Below are 15,454 nucleotides of genomic sequence, written 5' to 3'. Positions count from 1 at the left end.
ACAAACATGAACATTAAAACTAGGGACGTCCGATAATATCGGACTGCCGATATTATGGGCCGATAAATGCTTTAAAATGTAATATCGGAAATTATCGGTTTCAAAATGATCAGTATCGGTTTCAAAAAGTAAAATGTATGGCTTTTTAAAACGCCTCTGTGCACACGGACGTAGGGAGAAGTACAGAGCGCCAATAAACCTTAAAGGCACTGCCTTTGCGGGCTGGCCCAATCACATAATATCTACGGCTTATCACACACACAAGTGAATGCAAGACATACTTGGTCAACAACCATACAGGTCACACTGAGGGTGGCCGTATAAACAACTTTAAGACTGTTACAAATATGCGCCACACTGTGAACCCACACCAAGCAAGAATGACAAACACATTTCGGGAGAACATCCGCACCGTAACACAACATAAACACAAAAGAACAAATACCCAGAACCCCTTGCAGCACTAACTCTTCCAGGACGCTACAATATACACCCCCCGCTACCCCCCGCCCACCTCAACCTCCTCATGCTCTCTCAGGGAGAGCATGTCCCAAATTCCAAGCTGCTGTTTTGAGGCATGTTAAAAAAAATAATGCACTTTGTGACTTCAATAATAAATATGGCAGTGCCATGTTGGCATTTTTTTTCATAACTTGAGTTGATTTATTTTGGAAAACCTTGTTACATTGTTTAATGCATCACAACAAAATTAGGCATAATAATGTGTTAATTCCACGACTGTATATATCGGTATCGGTTGATATCGAAATCGGTCATTAAGAATTGGACAATATCGGGATATCGGCAAAAAAGCCATTATCGGATACCTCTACTTGACAGCCCTGGTTTATTTATTTTTAACTTTTTCTGAATAATATCGCCTTTAATGGGTTTCTACTCCAAAGCAAGCAAAATGAATCACTTTCTTTTCAGCGCTTTAATCGCACGGAAATGTTCTCTTTGTTGGAATCCTGTGTGCGAGGCAGGGAGTTTAATAGAGTGCACCACTGCCAGGCTCGGACTAATAATGACAATCCACCTCCTTCCTGCAGCCTCAAATTAAAACCTCCATGAAAGCGTCTCTTATTCGCCGCCGCCGCCGCGTCTGAGTGCACGCCGCCACAATGTGAAAGATTCTGATTTATTCTTGAATAAAAGCGGCTTTTGTCGGGCAGACAAATGCTGTTATCCCACCCCCCCATCCCCCCCATGTCATGGCGACTAGATTGTGTTTTCGCGATGTTCCAGGCGTGACTTTGTGTCACTCTGCGTGATGGAAATCTTATCGGCATCGCGGTGACAAGATTATCTGGCCGTCCAATCACAAACAAGATGGGAAGATAACAACGCCCGACACACTCTTGTGTTAATAAGTTAGAGGAAATGTGATTTGACTGTGGAAGCTGCACAAAAATGACAATCATCTTTTCCAACAGCAAGATTTTATGGTCAAAAAGTACGCCCGTAACTTATTTTAATCTGCTTGTTTTTTAATATTTATCAAATGTGTATATTTGAATGTCTAGTGTTGTCCCGATACCAAAATGTATTTAGATACTTTTCGGTACTTTTCCGAAATAAAGAAGACCACAAAAATTTGCATTATTGGCTTATTTTAATAAAAAATATTAGGGTACATTTAAATATGTTTCTTATTGCAAGTTTGTCCTTAAATAAAATAGTGAACATACAAGACAACTTGTCTTTTAGTAGTAAGTAAACAAACAAAGACTCCTAATTTAGCTGCTGACGTATGCAGTAACATATGTCATTTATCATTCTATTATTTTGTCAACATTAAGGACAAGTGGTAGAAAATGAATTATTAATCTATTTAATATTTGCTTACTTTCTCTTTTAACATTTTCTATCTACACTTCTGTTAAAATGTAATAATCACTTATTCTTCTGTTGTTTGGATGCTTTACATTAGTTTTTACCACAAATTCGGGTATCAATCCTACTGAAATATTCAAATTATGCAGGAATTGCACAAACTGGAAGAACCACATTGAGATTCTACTTCTCTGTCTAATATTGTCCCGTGTTTTTCTATGCGCATACAAAAAATACACAATCAGTCATTTCTATAGGCTAAACTTGCAGTTATTAGTCAATACTCAGATATTTAACCTAAAACAAGTCTTAACAGACTAAACCTGACTGCAGTTTTGAACTGTACTGTAAGTACCTCTTTTAAAATATTCTAATTATGCACAAATTGCACAAACTGGTAGAAACACATTGAGATTCTACTTCTCTGTCTAACATTGTCCCGTGTTTTTCTATGTGCATACAAAAAATACACAATCCGTCATTTCTTTAGGCTAAACTTGCAGTTAACATTAGTCAATAATCAGATATTTAACTTAAAACAAGTCTTAACAGATTAAACTTGCACTGCAGTTTTGCAGGCTTTTTTTGTGATTGTAACAGACCAAAATGCATGATTTCACAGCAACATTTTCTAGAAAAATGCAATGTTTTCATGCTTTTTTCTTTTACCAACATTAAATCCGCTTATAAATTGGGGATAGGTTGATTGGCAACACTAAATTGGCCCTAGTGCGTGAATGTGAGTGTGAATGTTGTCTGTCTATCTGTGTTGGCCCTGTGATGAGGTGGCGACTTGTCCAGGGTGTACCCCGCCTTCCGCCCGATTGTAGCTGAGATAGGCTCCAGCGCCCCCCGCGACCCCAAAGGGAATAAGCGGTAGAAAATGGATGGATGGAATCCGATACCAAGTACCGTATTTTTTGGAGTATAAGTCGCACCGGAGTATAAGTCGCGCCTGCCGAAGATGCGTAATAAAGAAGGAAAAAAAACTTATATAAGTCGCACTGGAGCCCGGCCAAATTATGAAAAAAAACTGCGACTTATAGTCCGAAAAATACGGATCATACATTGGTCATATTCAAAGTCCTCATGTGTCCTGGGTCATATTTCCTGAGTTTATAAACATAATATACATTTTTTTTAAACGAAAGAAGATTTTGTGATGCTAAAAAATATCGATTTAAACATAGTAGTATCAACTAGATACGCTCCTGTACTTGGTATCATTACAGTGGATGTCAGGTGTAGATCCACCAATGGCGTTTGTTTACATTTTGACGCCGGTGAGCTACGGTGTGTAGTGAAGCATGTTTAGCTATTCCTCGTCCTGCAGGGATGATACTTGTAAGAAACGTACTTTATTTGTCGCCATGGAGACCAGGATTAGTGAATTAGAAGTAGCTAAAACACTGCAGACTGCAGATGGACTTTAGCCGCGAGCTAGTTAGCCATGTCTTAAAGCACCTCTTCCTGAGGGCGTTTCAGTGTTATAACTTCACCTTTATTGTTAGATTTTAAGCCAAAATGCGTCCATTCGCCCGTTTCTGTCTACACACTGTGTCTGCTTGTAAGTACTCTGTGATTGTGCACTGCCGAACATGCTCCTCTGCTTGTAAACCAGCAACGTCACGACGTGACGAGGACGGGAAGGGTGGGGGACCAGTACTTTTTAGAGGCGGTATAGTACCGAATATGATTTATTAGTATCGCGGTACTATACTAATACCGGTATACCCTACAAACCAATAGTAGCTGAAGGTACACTGTAGAAAAAAAAAACCAAAAAACAACTTGGCAGCTCAGTCGCCATAATTTTATCATAGAATTTACACAGCTTCCACTCTTATTTGTATAGGGAAATCCAGGCGACTGAGCTGCCATTTTTTTTTTTACCATAAAATCTGTGATCGTTGTTGTTTCAGTGCATTACTGTAAATCAGGGGTCCCCAAACTTTTTGACTCGGGGGCCGCATTGGGTTAAAAAAAATTGGCCGGGGGCCAGGCTGTGTATATATATATATATATATATATATATACACTGTCTTTATAATCCGTTTTGTCATTTAACATCAATTAACATTGATGTTCATCGACATTTAACATTGTCACGTTATCGATGGGAAAATTCATTTTTAGACAATATGATTTGCCTGAGCGAATAGGAGACACCAAGAGTAACAAGTGGTAGAAAATGAATTAGAAAGGAAAGATTAAAAAAAACAAAAAAACTTTTTTTTAACTTGGGACTTCCTGTGGGCCGGATTTTGAATGCTGGAGGGCCGGCCCGCGGGCCGTAGTTTGGGGACTCCTGCTGTAAATAGACAAACTAAAACACTTGTATTTTTACCGTACATTTTTGCCATTCGTTTTTTAACCGGAAAATCTGCCATTATTTTTTTACAGTGCATTACTGTAAATAGACAAACGGTAATACTTTTGTTTTTACAGTACAATTTTGGGGACTAGTTTTTAGCCGTAAAATATGCAATCCTTTTTACAGTGTGTTACTGTAAATGGAAAAACGATACCATTGTTATTTTAAAAATTCCGGCGACTCAGCTGCCATTTTTTTTTTACCGTAAAATATACAATTATTTTTGCAGTGCATTACTGTAAATAGAAAAACAGTAATGCTTTTATTTTTACAGGAAAATTCCGGCAAGTGATTTTCACGTTTTTTACCATAAATTATGCAGTCGTGTTTACAGTGTATTACTGTAAATTGAAAAAAACATTGGCGTGGAGGGAAGTGCGTCAGCGCGCCTGCAGGAGCAAAGGTCACCGCCTCTGGCAATGGTGTCGAGGGCGGAGCACCATCAGCTAGGGGCGGGGCATGTGCGGGACGGCGAGACACAGCTGGCAGGTGATTAGATTTCACAGGTGGCACGTGTTAATCTAATCATCTGTTGTCTTTAACAGTGGGCGGCCAGCGGAGGAAGAGAGGACTGGAGAAAAGCTACATGAAAAATTGTGCTTGATATATGCATGGAAAAAAGAAAACTCTGTTAAACGGCACGCCTGGCTCCTGTGACGTGATATCTGTGGAACGGGTAGGGATCGACTTCCACGATTGTTTTTTTTTTGCTGCTATGTTAGCCTGCATGCTAATTATTATATTGGCCTATGGGGCTGAGCTTGGTTTGAACTATCAATCCTGCCTAGCAACAAGCGGCATAACCGCTCTAACTGCTAGCATTGTCTGTCATTGATCTGTGGGGCATCTCTGATGAAATTCTGCGAATTCTGCCTAGCAACAAGTGCACAAAAAGTGTGTGGCTTTTTTTTGTTGTGAAAAAAAATCCATACATATTTTCCTTTTAACTGACGTCATATTGTCTGCCATGCATTTTTTCCCCCCGCTGGTCTATGGGACAGTTGTGATTTAGACTGATAACTTTTGCCTAGCTCTCGCTAACCTTTGACCAGAGCAGTGGAAAAGAACTGGAATGAGAACGTTGGAATGAGCCCTCATCGCAAACACAAGTAGACTTTTAGACGACTACTTTAGGAACAAAGACACGTCTTGTAGTGGCTCCCAGTGGTTGGAAAGTCAGATTATTAACCATTAAAGCAGTGGCTCTCAAATGGGGGTACGCGTACCCCTGGGGGTACTTGAAGGTATGCCAAGGGGTGCGTGAGATTTTCTTTTAATATATTAAAAGTAACAACAATTCAAAAATCTTTTATAAATATAAATAAAAACCTATCTTTTTTTCCAAATAGTTCAAGAAAGACCACTACAAATGAGCAATATTTTGCACTGTTAAACAATTTAATAAATCAGAAACTGATGACATCGTGCTGTATTTTACTTCTTTATCTCTTTTTTTCAACCAAAAATGCTTTGCTCTGATTAGGGGGTACTTGAATTAAAAAAAAATTCACAGGGGGTACATCACTGAAAAAAGGGTGAGAACCACTGCATTAAAGCAAAGCTCCACTTGTTTGATTTGGAAGCCAAGCAGCCACAAAACATGATTGATAGGCACGGATTCAAGCAAAAAAATAAAATAAAAAAAATGCATCAATAAATCAAAAGCAGTATAGAAGTATATCACAGCTCATTCAGTCCTCAGGGACGTGTTCTTGTTGCAATAAAGAATAACAAACCTGACAAATAAACGCGGGTGTTTCGAGTAGAGCGTGCATTTGTGCACCTTATCATGCTTTTTCATGTGCTGACTTTAATGGCGGCAACATGCTGTGCAGACTACTTCCACTTCAGGCAGTCGGATGGGATGTGGCCTGCAGCTGCTTGATAAACACCTGTTTTTGTTTTTTTTAAGTCAGTTTTAAATGATATCATGTTTATTTAAATTGGGATTTGTTCACCCCAAAATGCAGGCGACGTACAGATAAAATATAATTTACCGTATTTTCCGGACTATACGCCGCACTTAAAATCCTTTTTTTCCCCTCAAAACTGGACAGTGCGCCTTATAACCCGGTGCGTCTAATGTAAGGAATAAGTTTGGTTGAGCTTACCCACCTCAAAGCTATTTTATTTGGTACATGGTGTAATAAGGTTGACCAGTAGATGGCAGTCAAACATAAGAGATAGGTGTAGGCTGCACTATGATGGCAATATGTCTCAAGTAAACACCAACACTTTAAATGTTCCATTGAAAATATAGAACATTACACACGGCGCTCAAAAATGTATCAAAATGTTTTAGTACCACTTTGGTAGGCTATGAAGCCGCACCACTTGAAGGATTGTCGGCGCATTAAACATAGTGAAGTGAATTATATTTATATAGCGCTTTTTCTCAAGTGACTCAAAGCGCTTTACATTGTGAAACCCAATATCTAAGTTACATTTAAACCAGTGTGGGTGGCACTGGGAGCAGGTGGGTAAAGTGTCTTGCCCAAGGACACAACGGCAGTGACTAGGATGGCGGAAGCAGGGATTGAACCTGAAACCCTCAGGCACGGCCACTCTACCAACCGAGCTATACCGCCCCACATAGGAGTATTATTATGGTGTGTGTATAAGGTAAGACATATTATCTGCCGATTTGTTTCGCAATATTATGCAAAAGCAACTTTTCTTACCTTCTGGTACCTGCTGTTCTGTATTTGGGATCTGTATAAATCTTGAAAAATTACGCCGTAGTCGATAATCTTCTTTTTCTCTATCTTCTTGTTATGGGACATTCATCCTCCGCTGTGGCCATTTCTAATATAAAGTAGTGTAAAGTTCTTACTTATATCTGTCAGTAAACTCGCCATGAAAGCGCTAAAACATACCGGTGTAGTGACTTTACATTATTCACCCAAGGAACTTTAGTTATTAGAGAGTTCCGGTCGGACGGTTTTTCACGGGACACATTTCCGGTGTTGTTGTTTCCGGATGAAGAGATGCTGCTCCGTTATTGATTTTAAGTAAAGTGTGAATGTCATTAAAACAGTTAGCTCCATCTTTTGACACTTCTTCCACTCCCGTCCTTGCACGCTACACCGCTACAACAAAGATGAAGACGCTGTCGAAGGTGAGCCGCGTAAATAAGACCGCCCACAAAACGGCGCATCCTGAAACGACTGTCAGAAAGCGGCTTGAAGATGATCTGTAAAACATCATCTATGCAACATTTTGACCAAAGAACCACCATTACATGTTATGTAGACCACAAGGAAGTGTTTTACATTTAGAAAAAAAAAAATAAAAAAATATGACTCCTTTTTAATGCGCCCTATAATCCGGTGCTCCTAATATATGAAAAAAGATAAAAAAATAGACCATTCATTGGCAGTGCGCCTTATAACCCGGTGCGCCCTATGGTCCGGAAAATACGGTAATTCGGGAAAAAAGTCATGGCGAGTTTATTTATAGAGCACAAGTCACCCACAAAGCAATTCAAAGTGCTTTACAGAAAATTAAAAGAAGGCAAAAATATAAAATCATAATTAGAAATCAAATTTAAAAAAAAAACATCGTAAAAACAATCATAAATGATTTAAAATTAAAAATAAATCATATATTGTAGATAAAATACTTTCGGTTGTCATATGCACAATTACGAACACATGTTTTTGGATTTGAACGTTGCCAACATTGAGGCCCGTCTCACATCTTCTGAAAGACTATTCCAGATTTTAGGAGCGTAAAAGCAAAAAGTAGCCTCACAAAGTTTGGTCCTGACTCCAGGCACCAGCAGGAGACCACTCCCCAAAGTTCTCAGAGCCCCAGGTGGTTCATATGGTTCTAACATGTCAGAGATGTGCTTTGGCACAAGACAGTGAAGAGACTTGTTTTAGAGTCTGTTCTCTGAGCAACAGGAAGCCACTGCCGTGGCCTAAGCACTGGACTAATACGGTCATATTTCCTGGTTCTAGTCAGGACTCGAGCAGCAGCATTCTGGATGTACTGCAGCTGCTTTACAGCTTGTTTAGAGAGCTAATTGAGAAGGCCATTACAGTAGTCAGACAAAGGCATGGATTAGTCGGATTTAGACAATATTCCTCTGACTTTTGCAATATGTTTAGGTGGCGAAAGGTTGCTGATGTTATTGACTGCTGGCCCCACTATGGACTGGACTCTCACTATTATGTTAGATCCACTATGGACTGGACTCTCACTATTATGTTAGATCCACTATGGACTGGACTCTCACTATTATGTTAGATCCACTATGGACTGGACTCTCACTATTATGTTAGATCCACTATGGACTGGACTCTCACTATTATGTTAGATCCACTATGGACTGGACTCTCACTATTATGTTAGATCCACTATGGACTAGACTCTCACTATTATGTTAGATCCACTATGGACTGGACTCTCACTATTATGTTAGATCCACTATGGATTGGACCCTCACTATTATGTTAGATCCACTATGGACTGGACTCTCATTATTATGTTGGATCCACTATGGACTGGACTCTCACTATTATGTTAGATCCACTATGGACTGGACTCTCACTATTATGTTAGATCCACTATGGACTGGACTCTCACTATTATGTTAGATCCACGATGGACTGGATTCTCACTATTATGTTAGATCCACTATGGACTGGACTCTCACTATTATGTTAGATCCACGATGGACTGGAATGTCACTAATATGTTAGATCCACTATGGACTGGACTCTCACTATTATGTTAGATCCACTATGGACTGAACTCTCACTATTATGTTAGATCCACTATGGACTGCACTCTCACTATTATGTTAGATCCACTATGGACTGGACTCTCACTATTATGTTAGATCCACTATGGACTGGACTCTCACTATTATGTTAGATCCACTATGGACTGGACTCTCACTATTATGTTAGATCCACTATGGACTGGACTCTCACTATTATGTTAGATCCACTATGGATTGGACTCTCACTATTATGTTAGATCCACTATGGATTGGACTCTCACTATTATGTTAGATCCACTATGGACTGGACTCTCACTATTATATTAGATCCACTATGGACTGGACTCTCACTACTATGTTAGATCCACTATGGACTGGACTCTCACTACTATATTAGATCCACTATGGACTGGACTCTCACTATTATGTTAGATCCACTATGGACTGGACTCTCACTATTATGTTAGATCCACTATGGACTGGACTCTCACTATTATGTTAGATCCACTATGGATTGGACTCTCACTATTATGTTAGATCCACTATGGATTGGACTCTCACTATTATGTTAGATCCACTATGGACTGGACTCTCACTATTATGTTGGATCCACTATGGACTGGACTCTCACTATTATGTTAGATCCACTATGGACTGGACTCTCACTATTATGTTAGATCCACTATGGACTGGACTCTCACTATTATATTAGATCCACTATGGACTGGACTCTCACTACTATGTTAGATCCACTATGGACTGGACTCTCACTACTATATTAGATCCACTATGGACTGGACTCTCACTATTATGTTAGATCCACTATGGACTGGACTTTCACAATATTATGTCAGACCCACTCAACATCCATTGCTTTCGGTCTCCCCTAGAGGGGGGGTTTACCCACATATGCGGTCCTCTCCAAGGTTTCTCATAGTCATTCACATCGACGTCCCACTGGGGTGAGTTTTTCCTTGCCCTTATGTGGGCTATGTACCGAAGATGTCGTTGTGGCTTGTGCAGCCCTTTGAGACACTTGTGATTTAGGGCTATATAAATAAACATTGATTGATTGATTGTTAAAGTTCAAGTCTGAGTCCATTATTGCACCCTGATTTATTTGGGTTTCAAGGTCACTAAAATTAGTTTCTCTTTAATTCTGTCGGCCAAAGACAACGGTCTCAGTTTTGTCTGAGTTCAGCTGAAGAAAATAGTTTTGCATCCACACTGATCTGTTCCAGGCAGCGACAAAGTCAATGAACAGGCCGACGTATCAGGAAGCACCAGCGTGGACCACGGGTGAATCAAAAACTCAGTAATATGAGGCAAGGCACACACAAAGCAGTGCAACGCACAAACCAACGCAAATAGTATACATACACAACATACGTCAGTAGGCTAAAGAACCCCTGATTGGCAACCAGGAACAGGGTAGGAGAACAGCGCTCAGGAACAGGGGTATAGAAAGTGGAACAAAAATAAGAGCACTGGACAGGAAGAAACACCAACCATTGGAAAATAAAATGTAACGCGGGGTGTAGACATACTGTAAAGACAATCTGGATGTTTTTGTCCCGATTTTGCCCCTTTCCACCAAAAGACAGCCAACGCCTGATTATCTTATTTCGGTAACACTTTAGTATGGGGAACATAATCTAAGTAATAAAGACTTAAGGATTAGGGTTAGGGTTTAGAGTTAGGTTTATTGTAGTTTTGTGTTTTGTTAAAGGGGAACATTATCACCAGACCTATGTAAGCGTCAATATATACCTTGATGTTGCAGAAAAAAGACCATATATTTTTTTAACCGATTTCCGAACTCTAAATGGGTGAATTTTGGCGAATTAAACGCCTTTCTAATATTCGCTCTCGGAGCGATGACGTCGCAACGTGGCGTCACATCGGGAAGCAATCCGCCATTTTCTCAAACACCGAGTCAAATCAGCTCTGTTATTTGCCGTTTTTTCGACTGTTTTCCGTACCTTGGAGACATCATGCCTCGTCGGTGTGTTGTCGGAGGGTGTAACAACACGAACAGGGACGGATTCAAGTTGCACCAGTGGCCCAAAGATGCGAAAGTGGCAAGAAATTGGGCGTTTGTTCCGCACACTTTACCGACGAAAGCTATGCTACGACAGAGATGGCAAGAATGTGTGGATATCCTGCGACACTCAAAGCAGATGCATTTCCAACGATAGTCAAAGAAATCTGCCGCCAGACCCCCATTGAATCTGCCGGAGTGTGTGAGCAATTCAGGGACAAAGGACCTCGGTAGCACGGCAAGGAATGGCGGCAGTTTGTTCCCGCAGACGAGCCAGCTAAACCCCCTATCGATCCTAGCTTCCCTGGCCTGCTGACATCAACTCCAAAACTGGACAGATCAGCTTTCAGGAAAAGAGCGCGGATGAGGGTATGTCTACAGAATATATTAATTGATGAAAATTGGGCTGTCTGCACTCTCAAAGTGCATGTTGTTGCCAAATGTATTTCATATGCTGTAAACCTAGTTCATAGTTGTTAGTTTCCTTTAATGCCAAACAAACACATACCAATCGTTGGTTAGAAGGCGATCGCCGAATTCGTCCTTCTTTTTCTCCCGTGTCGCTGGCTGTCGTGTCGTTTTCGTCAGTTTCGCTTGCATACGGTTCAAACCGATATGGCTCAATAGCTTCAGTTTCTTCTTCAATTTCGTTTTCGCTACCTGCCTCCACACTACAACCATCCGTTTCAATACATGCGTAATCTGTTGAATCGCTTAAGCCGCTGAAATCCAAGTCTGAATCCGAGCTAATGTCGCTATAGTTTGCTGTTCTTTCCGCCATGTTTGTTTGTGTTGGCTTCACTATGTGACGTCACAGGAAAATGGACAGGTGTTTATAACGATGGTTAAAATCAGGCACTTTGAAGCTTTTTTTAGGGATATTGCGTGATGGGTAAAATTTTGAGAAAAACTTCAAAAAGTTTAATAAGCCACTGGGAACTGATTTTTAATGATTTTAACAATTCTGAAATTGTGATAATGTTCCCCTTTAAGAACAGAACCTATTGGTATTAAAGGGAGAATAATATACAACAACTTCCTTACTTAGTACCAATAAGCAATCATTCTGAGGTTATTGAGGGAAGACTCTTAATTCTTGTAGGCTGAATTGGGAACTTTTCTACTGACACAGATGATGATATAAATGTTATTTTTCATAGTCTGTCAGTAAATATTGAAGAGTTGTGTTGCCTCGTCTGACGTCTTGTCAATCTGCATGGTCTTTAAGATAAAATAATTCCAGATTACCAATATTGAAATACTTGTGACGCTTTTTGACATGGATTAGTGGGCCGTGAGATACAGTCTGGTGTGCCGTGGGAGATGATCTAATTTCACATATTTGGGTTAAAAATATTTTTTGCAAACCAGTAATTATAGTCTGCAAATTATGTGTTGTTGTTGAGTGTCGGTGCTGTCTAGAGCTCGGCAGAGTAACCGTGTAATACTCTTACATATCAGTAGGTGGCAGCCGGTAGCTAATTGCTTTGTAGATGTCGGAAACAGCGGGAGGCAGTGTGCAGGTAAAAAGGTGTCTAATGCTTAAACCAAAAATAAACAAAAGGTGAGTGCCGCTAAGAAAAGGCATTGAAGCTTAGGGAAGGCTATGCATAACAAAACTAAAACTGAACTGGCTACAAAGTAAACAAAACGAAGAATGCTGGACGACAGCAAAGACTTACTGTGGAGTAAAGACGGCGTCCACAAAGTACATCCGAACATGACAAGACAATCTACAATGTCCCCCAAAGAAGGATAAAAAACACTGAACTATTCTTGATTGCTAAAACAAAGTAGATGCGGGAAATATCGCTCAAAGGAAGACATGAAAATACCAAAAAAAGAGAAAAAGCTACTAAAATAGGAGCGCAAGACAAGAACTAAAACACTACACACAGGAAAACAGCACAAAACTCCAAATAAGTCAGGGTGTGATGTGACAGGCGGTGACAGTACACCTACTTTGAGACAAGAGCTACAGTGAAGCATGCTTGGTTATGGTTTAAAGTCATATCCAACAATTGCGACAACGACTTTTTACTGTCAACTGAGTTTTGTTTTTTAATGATTTCTGCTGGTGGTGTGCCTCCGCATTTTTTCAACGCAAAAAATGTGCCTTTGGCTCAAAAAAGGTTGAAAAACACTGGATTAGTGCACTGGTGTTAGGGCATACTTGCCAACCCTCCCGGATTTTCCGGGAGACTCCCGAAATTCAGCGCCTCTCCGGAAAACCTCCCGGGACAAATTTTCTCCCGAAATTCAGGCGGAGTTGGAGGCCACGCCCCCTCCAGCGCCATGCGGACCTGAGTGACGTGTCAACAGCCTGTTTTCACGTCCGCTTTCCCACAATATAAACAGCGTGCCTGCCCAAACACGTTATAACTGTAGAATGATCGAGGGCGAGTTCTTGGTTTCTTATGTGGCTTTATTGTTAGGCAGTTTCATTAACGTTCTCCCAGCGCGGCAACAACACACAACAGCAGTCACGTTTTCGTCTGCCGTAAACAGCAATGTTGTGACTCTTAAACAGGACAATACTGCCATCTACTGTACATGTATATGTGACAATAACATCTACGGCTTTTAGAGAGTGCAGTGCACAACTGCGCCCACAACAAGGAGACGAAGCAGAGAGCATGGTTAGAAAAACAGTGACAGAGAATAGAACAAGTATGGACAATTCAACCCTTAACTCAACAATGAGTAGATGAGTGTTTTGTGTGTGTATATGTGTAAATAAATGAACACTGAAATTCAAGTATTTCGCTTATATATATGTATATATATATATATATATATATATATATATATATATATATATATATGTATGTATGTATGTATGTGTGGGGAAAAAAAATCACAAGACTATTTCATCTCTACAGGCCTGTTTCATGAGGGGGGGTTCCCTCAATCATCAGGATATATATATATATATATATATATATATATATATATATATATATGAAATAATTGACTTGGTGAATTCTAGCTGTAAATATACTCCTCCCCTCTTAACCACGCCCCCGCCCCAACCACGCCCCTCCACCCCCGACCACGCACCCCCCCACCTCCCGAAATCGGAGGTCTCAAGGTTGGCAAGTATGTGTTAGGGCCAAACAATGCTGAGAGCCACTAGACAAGAGCAGCATCCATCTTGACACGAGTCAAGCCCGGACCTCCTGAGGTCGAAGCGGATGTGAGTTCTGTTGAAGAGAAGAGAGAAAGAAGCTTGCATTTGGTCCATTTCTGGGTCACGGGGGTCCGTGTGAGCGAGCTGTGAGCGTGTTCAAGTGGACTCAATGATTTATTAATCCGTCAAGAGTGGGGAATAAAGACAGAGCAGCCAAGCTATGAGAAAGTGGCGATAAAGATGAGAATAAAAAGTATTTCAATGCGCTGGAATGATGGCAGTCAGACATGACAGGCTTCAGGTGGTCTCAAGGCACTCGCTTTACCTGAGGAGGCCAAGAAAGTCCATCTCGGCAGGCTTCAGTTTCACTTTCCCTCTGTCTTGCTTCTTCTCTCTGTGTGCTGCGTTCACTGACCTCAAACTGCTTTGCATGAAGACGGCTGTATGAGGCGTTTGAAGCAGTCTGGGGGAAATGACCGATGCTCCCAACGCTGCAGCGGAACTCCTGCTCTCATATTCATATCAATATGAAAAGGCACGGAAAACACAGTAGACGAAAATAACGCCAACCTGGAGTACACAGTTCTTTACTAGATTTGGGTTGTTTAGTTAGGCGTAAGTGTGTTACAATGTTATTGAATCAGAGGTGTGTTGACAGGAGTGAGTCACCTCTCAGTTAATAGTTGCCACGTTCATGTCATGTCACGTCGGGGGGGGGGGGGGGGGGGGTCGCAGCTTACTGCGGGGTTCCTTCCCCTGGTATGCGGTCGTAACACTCCGGACAGGACGTGCAGGTAGGAACATGGTTTATTTGTCGAAAGTCAAACAAGTACCAAAAACTGAAAACAAGCCAGAGGAAAAATGTGCCGATAGCACTCGAAGCTAAATAATAAGTAACCATGGCAACTAAAACCAACTCAAGGGTGCACAAAACAGGAACTAAGGGAGTCCAAAACTAACAAAACATAACAAAACATGATCCGGGCCACGGATCATGACAGTTCATAGTCAGGACTCAAATTGGTCGTATTGTGATTTGTGTTCTTTAGTTAGGCGTTTTGTTTTACTTGTACTACAATCTTATTGAATGAGAGGTGCGTTGACAGGAGTGAATCGCCTCTCAGTTAATAGTTGCCACGTTCATAGTCAGTACTCAAACATATTGGTCATTTTATGATTTGGGTTGTTCAGGTTTTTGTTTTACATGTATTACAATGTTATTGAATCGGAGGTGTGTTGACAGGAGTGAATCGCCTCTTAGTTAATAGTTGCCATGTTCATAGTCAGGACTCAAACATATTGGTCATTTTATGAATTGGGTTGTTCAGGTTTTTGTTTTACGTG

At 40.6% G+C, this 15,454-nt stretch overlaps 1 long non-coding RNA gene across 2 annotated transcripts in view; it reads left to right on the top strand.

Annotated features, from left to right (window-relative positions):
• LOC133622025 (uncharacterized) overlaps nucleotides 1–15,454 on the top strand; it is a 216,975-nt gene that overhangs the window by 3,614 nt on the left and 197,907 nt on the right. Inside the window, exon 2 of one of the 2 annotated variants that reach the window (XR_012051158.1) lies at nucleotides 4,756–4,886. This is a non-coding gene — a long non-coding RNA (uncharacterized lncRNA). Of the gene's footprint in view, nucleotides 1–4,746; nucleotides 4,887–15,454 lie in introns of those variants that run through there. The other variant, XR_009817736.2, reaches the window with a different exon arrangement.

The sequence above is a fragment of the Nerophis lumbriciformis genome, linkage group LG25 (genome assembly GCF_033978685.3).
Source record: "Nerophis lumbriciformis linkage group LG25, RoL_Nlum_v2.1, whole genome shotgun sequence".
Lineage (NCBI taxonomy): Eukaryota > Metazoa > Chordata > Actinopteri > Syngnathiformes > Syngnathidae > Nerophis > Nerophis lumbriciformis.
The sequence above is the reverse complement of the archived record's forward strand: the minus strand, read 5'-3'. Positions and strand labels throughout refer to the sequence as shown.